General features: G+C 38.9%; 1 protein-coding gene across 1 annotated transcript in view; it reads right to left on the reverse strand.

The window, feature by feature from the left end:
* Positions 1 to 15,511, reverse strand: part of TENM3 (teneurin transmembrane protein 3) — a 1,525,061-nt gene that overhangs the window by 1,080,734 nt on the left and 428,816 nt on the right. The window contains exon 6 of the mRNA XM_072950498.1: positions 1,401 to 1,560. The gene's annotated coding sequence lies outside the window, so the exon portion shown is untranslated. The remainder of the gene's footprint in view (positions 1 to 1,400; positions 1,561 to 15,511) is intronic.

Here is a 15,511-nt window from a genome sequence, read left to right on the forward strand (position 1 = left end):
TAATTTTATGATTCATTTTTTTCTCTTTCTTCTTTTTTTCAAATAATGAGACTGCCCCAATTACTTATCTCCAAAGTAAAATGTATCCTCTATTGATAGGCAGAAACTCCATCTCAGGAAGATCTCTTACAGTGAGTAGTTAGCTCAGCTCAGCCCGCCAGCAACAATGGGAAAAGGTATATAGCATATACCCTAATGACAGCAGAAAACTCGCATTGCCTTTATTTGCCAAAGCATCCATGCTTTTCATTTCATGAGGAAATTTTTAGTTTCCAGTAATTTGGAAAAAGGTAATAGGTGAAAAAGTCAGGAAATAAGTGTAAAAATACGGTGTCGAATGCTCGCTATACATAACACCTATGAAACGTACAGAAAAGTGTATCTGCATTCCAATAACACCTGTGACATTTAGATGCTCCGCAGAACTCCTGCTTGCAATCTCTGCCTGCATCATATGCTGGTATCAGTTCTAAATATAGTCAGAGACCTTCAAACAGCGGCACACTCAGAGGGTATACGGTACAGCAAAGAGTAATTCTTCATGCCTTTCTACTTTTTATAATTCTTACATACAAAGCGGTAAATAAATTATAACTATGTTTAGAAAAACCTTAGAAATTCGTATTAAAAAAAAACTTTAAATGACCATGGTTTAAAAAAAAAAACAATCGCAGCTTTATGTTTACGACGCATTGACAGTCACCACGCTGGACGACATTCTGACAGTAAAAACTATATTCCTATATCCTATCTTCTGGAATAAACTTGCTTTTATGTAGATGGGCAGGATCTGCTCATTAACAAAGCAAATATCCTTGATTTCCATTTAACGATCGCACCAGCGTAGGATAGATTTTTCATTCACAGAGTTCACGACACACTTGCTATAGATTTTCTTTCTGGCAACATTTATCTTTCCTGTTTTATGAACCAAAGCTATTTTATGTTTTCTACCTCTTCTATATAAAATTCTCATAAATAATTACTGGATTCCAAAGGCTCCTGGCAGCTGGACACTTGATAATAGTTATTTCTAACTGATGTTAAAAAAAATATGATGGTGGAGTTAAAGACTTCCAAAACAAGCTGATTTTTTTCTCCCTCTCTCCCTTCCTCCTTCCCTTCCTTCCTTCCTTCTTTCCTTTCCTTCTTTCTTTCGATGAGTTGGCACTTGCGGCATTGCACACTTATACACAGAGACCAAGTGAGGTGTCATTTATTTGCAGAAGGACTATGGCTCTAGGCAGGATGCAGAAAAAAGTGTACAGAGAAAAGGTAGATACTTGACAGTTTCTTAGAAGTTACGTCTGAAAGAATGACGGGATTGACTAGAAAATCAGAAAACAAGTTTCTGCAGAAGACAGGGCTATCAAAGTGCCTGGCCTCGCATGGGTACTCACCACTCCTGTGTCTTCCCAGGGGGCCACCCCTGACCTCCAGGTAGGCGAGCTGCCAGCAAGCTCAGTGCACTGTGCCGGGGCCCCCTGGCTCTGCCCCGTGGAGAATGGTGACCACCCAGCCTTCTTAGAAAGCAGATTGTCTCACGAAACAGCTCTTGGCCTGCAGAGAGAAGGCATTCCTTATACAGGGACCCACAAGTCACAGGGACTGCACATGAATAATCCACATTCATAAACTCAGTTTCTATTGGTCCTTCTCAGGTATACACATTTATAATTGTGTGTGCTTTAAAGCTTTTCTTTGTGGGAAAGAGGAGTATGTGGATACGTTTGATCTCACTGTGCATTTGCAGCTATACAACATTCACTAAAGATACAAATAAATCACTGAAGGCATAGGGTTGACTACAGTTAAATAGCAGATCCATAAGACCTTTGGTTCTGATCTTCTTTGCGTTGGACTTAATTTTCTTAGGCGCTTCAAAAGCTGTAGTATTCAAGTCTGGTGGGACCATGTATTTGCGTATACCGAGCATGTTCACTTTATAATAACACACATTATGGATTCTGGTAGCATCTGGAAAGAAATTCAAATTTAGGTGAAAAAAAAAACTTCCCTTTGCAAAAAGATGGATTATATTATTATTTCCTGAACAGCAAGGGAAACAACACAACTGCTGTGGGCACTCCATTAGATAACAATCCAGCCACTTCTGTCTCTCATTTCTCTACCACAGGGAAGGTGAAGGACTTATCTGATGAGTGAGTATAGGGGAAAAATAAAACACAAAAAACCTGGATAAATATAGTCCAGATGAATCTTATGACTTTCTCTTGGGAGCTGGCCTCTCCTCTGAAAACACATGTTCTTTTCTGTTTTCCTGTATGTCATAAGCCTAGTGCAGAACAGCACTACATCCATGATGGCTAGAGTGGAGGCCACAGCTGGAAGTGTAGATTCAGTTCAGGGACTGTTCATGGCACCCAGTGTTTGGTACCAAGGTCATGGTCTCTTCTTGTCCACCTCTCCAAACTCATCTGTGCATGTGTAAGATGGTCCTTACACACACCATCGCACTCCAACCACAGTGGCCTTCTTCCAGTCCCTAGTTACACTGTCCTCTGTTGCATGAGGACCTCTGTACTGGCACCTTCTGCCTAGCATGCTCTTCCCATCAGTTTTCACATGGTCAGCTCCTAGTCACCGTTCAGTCCTGATGTGAATGTCCCCTGCTGGCCAGCCTTCCTGACCACCCCCTCTAAATACCAACTCTCTCTCCATTACTGAATATTCTAGTCCTCTGTTTATTTCCTTCTAACTTTGTGGTCTCCTTGCTAGTTTGACTTCCTCCCCCAGGCTGCAAGCTTCATGAGGGCAGGGATCACAGTTGTTTCGTTCATAACTATTACACAGGAAGTATTCACCCAACATTTCTAGAATAACTGATTGAAAAGGCATTGGCAGACATAGAATCTTAAAATGTATTTAATTTCTGGGAAATATTAAGAGGGACATAATAGTTTAAGATCATGAAATATCTCAGAAATAAGTGTACCAGAACCGTGGTGTTCAAATGATACCACCTTTACAGATCAAACACAAGAATACCCAGAAAAATAAATAAATAAAAGAAAGACATGCTTTGCTACGCGACAGGGTGCTAGCACATAATAAGACACCAGGAGATGGTATATAACATTTACCAGCATGTACCTGAGAAACTTTGCACAAGGGAAAGTGTTTTCATAAAAACATATAATATTCCTTGAGCATTATCATTAAATGCCAGCATTAGAAACATTATCCGAATATGTTCCAAATGGCTGAATAGTAAACTGAATCGTCATTTGCAGCATGGTCCTGGAAGGCTGACAGGCATGTAGGGCCAACACACCCTAAGTTTTCAGACCACTCAGAGAGCTGAGAACTCAGCCCCTCCCCATGGTCTTCTGCAAGAGCTGCCTTTAGCAGTAACCATAACTGTGATGGCGACGGCGGCCATGAAGACAGTGGCAGCAGTGCCAGCAAGACTTGACATCCTCAGAACAGGCAACAAAAACACAGTTCTTAACGTGTCCTAAGATAAGAAAGGTTTGGTGAACAGCAATTTATTTTGCAGATGAGCTTTTAGTAATTACGTTTACCAAGAACTGTTTTCTCTGCTTATAATCGATTGTGTATCCTCTTGTAAAGCCTCAACTCACAGAATACAACAGCAAACAGACTTTCTGAAAACAAACACAATCGGAAACTCATTACTGAGTAAAGTAAAATTAAATAGAAAAGAAATGGAGCCACCTTTGTCCACAGAAGGCATGGACCTGCTGCTGTCTAGATGGCCCAGACTCACACTCTGGGTTCCAAGGTCACGGGCGGGGTGGAGTTTAAGACCTTCTTTGGTACCAGATGTGCCCTAATCACAATAAAATGCTTGACTAATCTAGGCAGGAAGGTTTGTAGGAAACACTGAACAAACTAAAATCAGCTTGAACACTGCCCCCACAGAACCAGAACTCGCCAAGGGACTCACAATGCTGTCTGTTTAAAAATTATTTGGAAAAGGAGCCATGCAGATGTACTAGCCACTTCTCAGTGTCTGGATGCTGGTGGGATTTGGTACAGGCCTCTCACAGAGGGCGTTCAGATCGGGAAGCAGGCATGTTACACCTCAGGTCAGTCTTGAAGGTCTTGCAGTGTCACTTTCAACATGTGCCCAAGTGATGTCCAACTAAATTATAGCTCCATCAACAGACCATATTTCAGAGGTGCTCAAATTATGAACACTAGCCAAGTTACTATAGACGCAGTGAGCGTAAGTTATCAAGGTAACAACTAGCAATGGATGGTAATATTTTATATATATATATACAAAAAATATAAAAATAATGACATATAACAATAAAACAATTATCAACAGATGGTGATTTTTATATATTACATAAAAGTAACATATATAACATATAAGTGCTATAATATATACTAAAATACAAATATATAAAATAGAAAATATAAATACGCTTTAATAAAAACATAAATGTATGTAACATACACATGACATATATAGAGCTAAATATATTTATAAATGAAATATATGTATTTATGGACACATATTTTTCATCATGAAAATATATATATTCCTGAAGACTGTGAAAAATCTCTCTCTCTGCAACTAAAATACTTCAGCTTCTCCTGGTAGTCTTTTTTCTCAAAATATCAGGAATTTAAAATTATTAAAAAAAAATAAAAACTCCATCAATATGATTTTAAGCTGGGAACATATGTGAAGCACCGTGGTATTTACAAAAAAAAATGACACTGGATCTTGTTTTAGAGAATGTACATATTGCATTATTTATTTTCCTGGGTGGATACATGTGTGCACATACACAGGGCACCTTACTGTGCTTTATTTCTGAAGTGTGTTCTTAGAAGGACCCCTGCTAACAAAGTCAGTGTGACAATGCTACGTTCGAGCTCTCGTGTCACCCTCTCAGAATTTGGATGCATCGCCAGCCTGTAATGGAGATGATAGCTAAATAGATGACTCAATAGTCAACCTTCTAGAAATGGCCATATTTAGCTTTCAGGGTAATGCTAACTTCACTGTGGTGTTAGTAATCTCATCAACTTTTTGGTTAGGGATGGATAAATAACTAGCTTTTAGTATGTAAATTACCAAAGAAAACGTTTTGCATAAAATGGGTCAGGTTAGAGATGTAAATGAGGCCTAAAATGTCTCATTAGGTTTTGAATTGCCTTTTTTTTTTCCCTAAGCATTATAAATCTTGCCAGCTTTGGGGGTAATTTTCTTGCTTGAATAAGCTAGTAAGGTCTTTTGCAATAATAAATGAACGGAAATACTCCTTGAAACTAATTCTGCTTGAAAAAAATAGAGCAAATTGAACGTTGAAGTATAGTTTCTAGACAAGTTGTACAGACCACACGTGCAGATTTCGCCAAGGACCGAGCCTTTAGGTGCGGAGAGGTAACGTTCCTCGGCTCTAGTTTCAAATTAATTGAATATTTGAAGGCTACTTATCAGATCTTAAGAGAAATCATTAGCTACAGAATATGTCTATCTTTTGTGAAGGAATGGATCTTTGATTTAGCAAAACGTCTCTCTGGTTCTCTTCTGACATGTCCTATTTGTAATGCTCACCGCTAATCCGTATTTTCAGAACAAATCCCATGCAAAAGCATGCGCGTGCTCACAGCACTGCTCTTGGGCCAGCTCACACAGTTATGTGATGCAGGCACACACAAAAGCCAGGCGAACCCACTTCCGATCTCATGAGACACTCACAAAGCAGCGTCGCATCACAGAGCGAGACTGTCACCAGGCAGCTTCACACCTCTTATTTCCCCACATTGGTTTCTCTTCCGCAAACCACCCATTTGCAGCAGTCTAAGGCAGCCTCGTGTGACAATGTATGGAATGTTTGTTGGTTATGTGTGTCTGTCGCAGCACTACCCATGTTTAGGACAGTTTAACATGTCACACTCATGACAAGGGGGCTGATGTTTTGTCACTTGGAAAGCTGCAGTAGCGGAATAGTAAATATGTAATTACAGTAACCACCTATATTTAACGAGCTTAGAAATCTAACAGGGAAATCCATCAAACCACTGCCATCATTTGGTTTGTTTCTGTGTTGGGCCTAATTAAATATAAACACTTAAAGTCAATGATTAGAAAACCACATTAGCATAGCTTCCTTTTTAATTGTCAGCAACAACCAATCCCCCTCCCCTGACCCCTCAAAAAATAAAATCAACCTTTTCTAAAATACCCATTTCAATATCTGCCTGCTCCTTCACACATTAACTCTAATATTTGGTACAGCAGACTTTGAAATGGATCTTTGCAAAATGAAATCTTTTGTGCTAACCCTCAGCAGTCTAAATCACAGGGGTATATATATATATATACCACATTTTGTTACAGAATAGATTCCGTTTCATTAATTTTATCCATTAAGAAAAAGAGATCATGAAACTAAATTCTTCATGAAAGTATTGAAATTGGTCTTTGTTGCCTAACTGATGTTCTCACATCACATATTAAGAATGTTCAGATCCAGTCTCAGTAAGTTAAAACAACAGAGCTTCTCAGGTCTTCTGTAGCTGTGTTATGGCAGGCATTTTGATGGAAGAGAGTTACTTCAAACAGATAGGACAGATCATCTGAGCGAGAAATATGAGCTCCGACATGTACTTACACGGTCTACATACTTCCACATCACTTTTTTGGCTCACTCCTAAAATTCTATTATTGGCTTGCCTAAATCTTGCCCAGTTTTTCTTACCTTTCTTTGTCCACCAGCTATTCCTTCCACCTGCATCTTAGTTACATCTCAAGAATGATCTCAAATCATCTCTCAGTCTAGCCACGGTCTTCAAAGAGTAACCTCCTTCAGAGAGCTTCAGGAAGCAGGCAGCACACACCATCACCCTTTTAGTTACAGTTACTGATTATCTCTTTAATAAATGCACAAAAGACCATCCACATCGTCGCTTATTTAGAGTTAAGAACAATGGCTCACATTCACTGAACACTTATATGTGCCACACACTCATTTTATCCTCCAAACAATCCATGCAGGAAGTATAATTCATTATTAGCCCACTGTATACATGAGGATGCTAACACCTGGAGAGGCGAGGTACCTTGCCCGATATCCTAAGTATGTGGCAGAGAACAGAACCTGAGTGCAAGTACAACTCCAAAATCAGGACTCTCTATCTGATAAACAGAAAGTCTCTGCTAAGCACATGCTTCTTAAGCACATTGTAGCCTCTAACACATGCTGCCTGTCATCTGTGGTGTTAGGTATCAAACACCAGGGGAGTTAGAGCTTTGATGTTCCTGTAAATCCAGCCCAGTGTGTCTTTGCAAATAGCACCCCAACCCCCAGGCCGTATCTGAGGGGACATTTGTTCCCTTTGATACAAAGATGGAATCTATATTCAAGCAGTTCTTTATCCTCCTGCCATTTACATGATTATCTATAAAGTCTTCTGGAGGCTAATTATATTTCTTGGTAAAGCCCTCTGGCATAATGAGTGTAGGAGATCCACTACCAGACATAACACCTCACAAATACTGAAATCTTCACAACATTCAAAGTTCTCGCAACTCTGACGACATTTTATTCTCGAAGTTGCTAAGTGAGTCACAACCGACATATGATCATCCCATTTCGTTAAACGATTAAAGAGAAAGGATGAATGAAAATTTAACATTGGCTTAGCAGCACCTATATGGGGATATTATCCTAAATACTTGACCTAAGTTCTCTTTTTGAATTCTCATACCTTCCTTCTGATGTACACAGACTTCACCACATTTTACAGAAGACATGACTGGAATTCAGAACACTTAGTTAACAGCTTGTAAAAGGGGCTGGAACCAGGGTTAGAAGTCAGGTCTCTCTCCAAGACCATCCTCTTTCCTCATAACTCAAGCTCAGTTGACTGCACAGATTCAGGGCTTACATATGGCCTTGTCTTCTTCCTTACCTCGTGTAAGTTGTAGTCTTGTTTCTCTACATACATTTTCATTTTGTTAATGGAAAGAGCCATGTTTTATTTTCTTTGAGTCACTCATGGCACATACCTTTGAAGCTATGCTTAAAAGGCTATGTTAATTCGAGTACCTGTCATGTGAACGTGGTCTGGAAGTAAAAGAAGGCCCTCCTTGCTTGTACTTTTATTCATTCACCCAGAAACTGCTTCTCTCAAGCAGTTTCCTGGGTCATGACTCTCCAGGTGAGCTATATTAGGGGCCACAATTTGAACTCACTATATTATCCTGTGTCCTCTGAGGCTCAGCTATTCTAAAATGACTTGTGCAAAGTTTCAAGGAATAAGTAGCAAAATCAAGCCTAAAACCACATCTTTGGACATCTCTTTGTACTGCACCTCCACATGAAACAGTGTTTGGAGTTGTCATCTTTAACATGTGTCTGGAAGTAGAGATCATGAAATTGGTAGGAGAATTTTTATTTAGCAAACAGCTAGCAGAACATCATGACGACAAATGAAATTAAAAAAAAATCTTACGTAACCTAAATGTCCATCAACAGATGACTGGATTAAGAAGCTGTGGTACATTTATATAATGGAATACTATTCAGCCATAAAAAAGAATAGTGTAATGCCATTTGCAGCAACATGGTTGGACCTGGAGTTCATCATTCTAAGCAAAGTAAGCCAGAAAAAGAAAGAAAAATATCGTAAGGTATCATTTATATGTGGAATCTAAAAAAAAGGACACAAACTTCTTTACAAAACAGAAACAGACTCACAAACACAGAAAACAAACTTATGGTTACAGGAGGTAAGGGGGTGGGAAAGGATAAATTGGGAGTTAGAGTTTTGCAGATACTAACTACTATATATAAAATAGATAAACAACAAGTTTCTACTGTACAGCACAGGGAACTATATTCAATGTCTTATAGTAACCTATAATGAAAAAGAACATGAAAAGGAACATATGTATGTACATGTATGACTGAACCATCATGCTGTACACCTGAAATTAACACAACATTGTAAACTGACTATACTTCAATTTAAAAAAAAATAAACAGGAAAAAAATTTACATAAACAATAAATTTATCAGAATGTTGATCAGTTAGAACAAGAAGAAACATTTATAGGCTGATGTAGCTCAAAATCAAAGAGCTGGATTTGGAAACATATGATGCTTTTCTTATTGGTTTAGCTTGTGTACATGCATGTATTTATAAAACACTGATTATATTTTGAAAAGTGTTAACACAAATTAGCTTTCTGTTCATGGATTTTATTTCATCTCCCTCTGCTTCCCCCATCCTGCTGTTTCGTGTGAAACATAATACTGAGGGAAAAAAAATTATGAAATCCCACTGCATTACAGCACATCGCATATAATGGGCAAATAATAAATGCTAAATGAATGAATAAGGATTATACTGGTTGAACTGATCATTGCTTAATGCATAATAAAATGGTAAAGGGAATTATGATGAATATATATAGTTTTAGACACAAGGATCTATATCCTATGAGATCGCCGAATGCATCTGATTCTTTCATCTCTATGCACCAAGTACTGGACCCATGTTAGATATTCAATGTGTATGTGTTTCACTGATGAATGCTCCCTGCTCACAAGCAGCTTATAATCCAGCAGTGTAGATTAAGAGGGAAATAATGCTCACCCTCTTTCTCATTTTTGGCCTCAGTCCTTAAAAGAGATGGCCAGCCTCGGGCAGATATTTGGAAGGGAACTTGGTTTTCCCTCTAACTCATCTATGAGGTACATGCGTAGCCCAGCTTCAAGTGTTCCCTTGGCTCTTGTCCCTGTGGGCAGGCCATACACCTCCATAGCTGGCCAAAGGTATGCCCTGCAACTGCAACTATTCCCCCTCGGAAGTCTAAAAGTCTCGCTTTGGGGAAAGATACAGTAAAATGCCTAATTTGGGCCTCGAGTCTAAGCCATGTTCTTATATCCTGCATTGCTTTGCCTCTTAAATCTTATTTGTATCCTTATCCTTTGATTTCTGTGCATATTTCTAATTATTCTGCAGGATGTAGAGTGCAGAGCAGATCACAGCTGAGTGATTACACTCGACTCAAACCTCAGCAGTAGGTATGATGTGTACTTCAAGATGGTCCGTTTTTCGCAACAGGCCAACCTGATGCTGCTGCTCAGTGGGAAGGCTTGCTGCAGTTTATTTCATTTTTATGTCATCTTTTTGATCTTCTTAAACCACTAATGTTTTAGCTATAGTACCGTTCAAGTGCTCAAAACACATAGAAACTTTGAGGACTTTAAGTTCAGATCTGACCCCCGACCCAGCCCCATCCCAAGTTCAAACTGAACTTTAACTTGAATATTACGCTTTGTGATTCTCACTAGGAACAGGAGGAAATAGTGATTAGGAAGGGGGACACCATCATCTGTGGGAGTCAACTCAGTTATCACAGGAGAGAAAACGGGAAGACCGCAGGACAGGAAGTCAGGAGATCCCCCTTTGCCCCATTTAGGTTCATGACCTTGATCAAGTCATTGAACGTCTCTAAGTGTCAGTCTCTTCAGCTGTAAAATTAGGATGTTAGACTTGTTGCCTCCAAGGAATCTTCTAGCCCTAATATTCCATTGCAGGAGCTTCCAATTTTAGCAGAGGAGATTAGAAATCTCCAGCTGCTTCAAAGAGTGTGTTGGGAGACAGATTAGATTATATGGGAAGCCTTGTCTCACATGATGCTCTCAGTTAATGACTCTTTCTTTTCTTTTCTTTTTCCATAATTGCTTTAGAAAAGTTATCCCACTTTTGGGGTGGCTTCTTTTTTTTGGCATCACTATTTTTTCAACCAAACCAAAACCAAAACCCACAGAAAATAAATATGCTCTAAAAAGTGATATTTTGACATTAGAGTTTCAGGCAAAGATATATTCCCCAATTAGCTCAGCATAACCATTGCTGGTCAGGGAAGACGTTCGGATCATATATCACATTTGAATGAACCCAAAATGTTCTGCATCACACAGGCCATTGTAGTAAGAGAGATGGAGAGAAACGTTTTTACAGATCATCAGTCTGATCTGCATATGCTATTCCCAAGTATTTCGAAGGGCTCTCGTATTTTGCCTTTATGTTGTCCTCATGGTGTTTCTCTGGAATACATTTTTTTGTGTATATTATGATACAGCTTAGAATTGCTTATTTGTAATATGTTCAGTATGGAACCACATAAATCATAAATAAAAAAATTTTCAAATGAGAATCAATTTCACTAACTTTTTATCAACAAAAACAAAACAAAACAAAAACAGATTCATAGATAACAGAAAAATAAATGAGTAGCTGCCAAAAGGGAGGGGAGTGGGGGTGAAACAGGTGAAGGGGAATTAAGAGACACAAACCTCTAGTTATGTAACATGTAAGTCCCGGGGATGTAATGTACGGCATAAGGACTATGGTTAGTAATATTGCAAGAACCTTATGGGGACAAATGGTTACTAAACTTACAGTGGTGATCATTTTGTAATGTATGCAAATGTCAAATCCTTAAGTATTACATTTGAAACTAACATAATATTGTAAATCAACTATACTTCAAAAAACCCCAACTAACTATAACTTTGTTAAGTTTAGTTTGAATGCAAGAAATCTGTGAGCTCTAAAATTGTTTGAAATTTGGTAAAGAAAAGAAACAAATATAATAATCTTTCATTATCTTTTATATACAAATTATATTTCTGTTCAAATTTTTTTACTTGTAAAAACTTGTTTTCAATTCTTTTTTTAAACTGGACAATTGTGGAGTGTGTTGGATTGGGATGAAATGTATCATAAATTTACCCGTACAAATTAAGGGAAAACACTATTTTTCATTGAACAGGTTTTTTCTTTTTTTTTTAAACTTAGTGGCTGGTTTTCAGGAATGAGTTAAAGTTGTAAAGTTATAAAGAAATGGACAGGTATATTCACGTCCATCTTCTGAACTGAGTAAAGATATATCACATTTTGAAGATTTCGATTAAAAGGAAGATATTCCTCTTTAGCCAACCGCCGAAACTTCAAAGCTTACAGACACACTTGTGGAATCTCCATCCCAGCAAGGCTCAACATGTGTGTGAGCGTGTGTCTATGTGTGTGTGTCTGTGTGTGTGTGTTCACATGTATAGTATCATATATTCAAAGTATTTCAAGGCTACACTAAGCTTATGTACACGTAGAGAAAAGAATCTGTTTAATAAGCAAAGAATTATCAGCATAGATCTAGCTGGAAAGAGCAGAGACTGATGAAAATTCAAGCTGCCTTCACACCCACCAGCAAAACTTCCACCAAAGAATCTGTCACTGTACCATCTTTATCCATAGTTCTCTGACCTGCGGAAATGGTGAAGAGAGAAAGGGGAAAGAGGTACTCTCTCCTCTGGAAAACTGCCCTTCAGTCTTTTGACAGGAATTTACAAAAACAGGTAAAAGCTCATGTCCTAGTGACAGTGACTGCGTTTCTGTACAACGATTTCTACATGAGCAGGTGCTGGTTCTATCAGCCTAATCTGTACATTGTCACGTTCCAAAAACTTCCTGCAACTAACTCCGTCAAGTCATGCGGCTCCCACTGATTTGGTTAACAGTGTCCATCCAAAACTTCCTCTGGCATGGCTTTCCTGTTCTGTGATCAGGTTTCTAAGAGGTATGAAATCAAATCTCCTTTACATACGCTGCTACTTCTGGTATGCAAACACAACAGCTAATAAGTTTTCCTTATATAATGCAGAGAGGTAATTTATCTATTTGGAATTTCTCTGTTTATTTAATTCAGTATCAATAATTTACATGAATGTTTTGCTATGATCAGAACTAATGTGGCAAAGCTGGAAACAAGTAAATATCATAGAAAATAATTGAAACAATACTTATTCCCCTTTAAGGACACGAGGTTCATGAAGGGAGAAGAGTCATCACAGCACAGACTTAGACAGTCTGAAACATTAAACAGAAACATTCAAGTAGCTCAGAGAAACAGCTTTATAAGGTAACTTTTAAGTGAATCTGATGTTTTCCATGGGAGTATACTGTTTTAAAACTATGAAAACTCTCAGGTTTGAACGAATTATTATATTTTATACTTGATGGTTATTGACAAATAATTATCTGACTTTTTGACTGCTTGAGCTTCAGTTTACGTTTGGCTTCAGTGCAGTTCAAGTGCTCAGAATATTTGACAGCGTACGTCCTTCTCCACCACCCGGGTGCAAGTCCTACGTGAACTTGAACTGTGATGTTCTCTAGGAGGTCAAGGTCAAGGTGCTCACTCACAACAAGTGTTCCTTGTGGAGACTGATGTCTAACGCCCCTGCTCAGAACTGCGAACTCAAAACAAGAGAGCGCATTGGTCTGGCCATCCCGGGACGCTGGGCCTGGCAGAAGCAAGGAGAGCTGTGTGGCAGGAAGGGAGACCAGCCCCCGCAGCCCACACACCCCACTCCAGCGAGAGGGAGGCCCTGCCTTGTCATCAGCTATGAAGGCGGCTGGCTGCGCTGACACAATGCCCAGCAAGGAGAGGGAGAGGCCACGGGGAGCAGGCTGATGGCCCCTCTCTGAGGACGGGGAGGACGACAAAGGCAGGACATTTAATATAAATAATACAGCTCACTCTCTGATGTAAAGTGCCAGAGATTTCAGAAGGGAATGCAAATCCAGCACAGAGCTTTGTTTTCTTCTCTTGTATTTTGACATTTTCCTACAATCACTTGATAGCACTCACATTAAGCCCCATTTCAGAATCCAGCCGAAGTCCAACTACCCGACGCAGCGGAGTGTGACAGAACTTTCCGAAAGGGAAGAGCGGAATGAGCGCGCTTGCTGATTTTCCGTTCGCCGCGCGCCCGAGAAGACCAATTAAAAGAATTAAAGGTCACATGAAAAATCACACTTCACAGTAATAAAGGATTTTTTTCTATTATTATGAAAATACGAGATGGCATATCTAATTTTCACAAACTCTCCAGCCATCCTTATGTTTAACCTTATCCTGTGTGTGTGTGTGTTTACTCCATCACCAATAAAGCTGCCCAATCTAAATTAACTCTATGTATGAAGATGGATACTGTCAGCAGGAGTCAACTATGAGATTCAGTGCGGAGGGTTTTCAGGTGGAAAAGAGGGACACTGTAACCAGAGCCCGCCTTATACACTTGTAATAATTGTATAAATGCAGATTTCTCATAGGAATTCCAAATAGCATGTTCTGAAAGCATGCACGTGTGTTTGAACAATAATGCTAGGGGTATGAGCTGTATTTTCCAAACACTCTACATCCAGGATCTAAAAACAAAGAAAGAAAATCCAGAAAACAGCACGTTAAACCCCACTTCCTATCTGAGGTTGCATTAGAATTATTAAAAAAAAAAAAAGATAAGAAAGGAAAAAAAAAACAGGAAGAAAATTAAATTTCTATTTTCACAGGCAATAATGTGTTGTACCATTTGCAATTAAAAATAAATTAGGCGCAAAATCTGCAACAGATTGTTTTTAAACTTTCATTAAACCTCCCGAGTTATGCTGCTGGATGCAGCGTGCTAAGAGAAATGCTAAGGTTGAAATGAGTTTCTGGCATGTGCAAGAAAATTATGTCTGCAATCTACAGAAATTTAATTTACAGCTTAGCTGATTGGAGGGAGCATTTTAACCCCATTTTGGAGGTTGAAGAACAGCAAGTGCCACAATCCTCTGAGTATTTTGATCACTAGCACACAAGCATGTAACATACTTTTGTGTTCAAGGGGAACCTTTATCCAGGATGCAAAGCTGGTGCTGAATTATAATCACATTCAGAAAGATTGCAAGCTGGTGGGTATTAAGCTCTGCACTCGCAGGTTTAGCCAAGAAGATGTAAGCAACCTACTCTGGGACCATCCAGTTGATCTGATAAGAGTGTTCCGAGACCTTGAAGTTTATTTTTATCAGAAGTTTTGCATTCAAGGTCTTAAACATTAGACCTTTTTAGTGCTAATCAAAAGTGCCTCCTTGCAATTCCAGCAACGCCACTTACAGGCGGATGAAATTCATAACAGAGAGAGAGAAACAGAAGAGACGGACAGACACAATAGTTTACCCCTAAATAAAAGAAGGTCTCAAAGGCCTTAAACAACTTCGGATGTCTTAGATGTGATTCCAGATTTCTCTGCTGCATTTGTCTGAAAAAGATTTGTCAGATATTTTCGCTACTCTGTATGCCATCTGTATCCTAAAGCAGTTAACTATTTTGCTGAACTTTTTTTTTGTTCAGATGAATCAGTGAGTTATTTACGGAGCAGGTGTTGTTCACATTCAGCCTCTCATGTAAGAGACAAGGATGAAACAGAGATTAAGTTCGGAATTTATTTTTACATAGACTTCTGTAAAATGACTACCGAACATTTATAAAGTAAAATATGGTTGCAGAATAACATGAACGCGAATTCACCTAGATCAGTATCTTCAGCAAAGTTCACGTGGTAGTCAATACAGTTTACCACTATCTGCAGCTTTTCTTCAGGGGACATGGCAGAGTTGCACTTCCCTGCACTTCTAACGTTAGGTGTGCACATGTACTTGCTTT

Source organism: Vicugna pacos, chromosome 26, assembly GCF_048564905.1.
Source record: "Vicugna pacos chromosome 26, VicPac4, whole genome shotgun sequence".
Lineage (NCBI taxonomy): Eukaryota > Metazoa > Chordata > Mammalia > Artiodactyla > Camelidae > Vicugna > Vicugna pacos.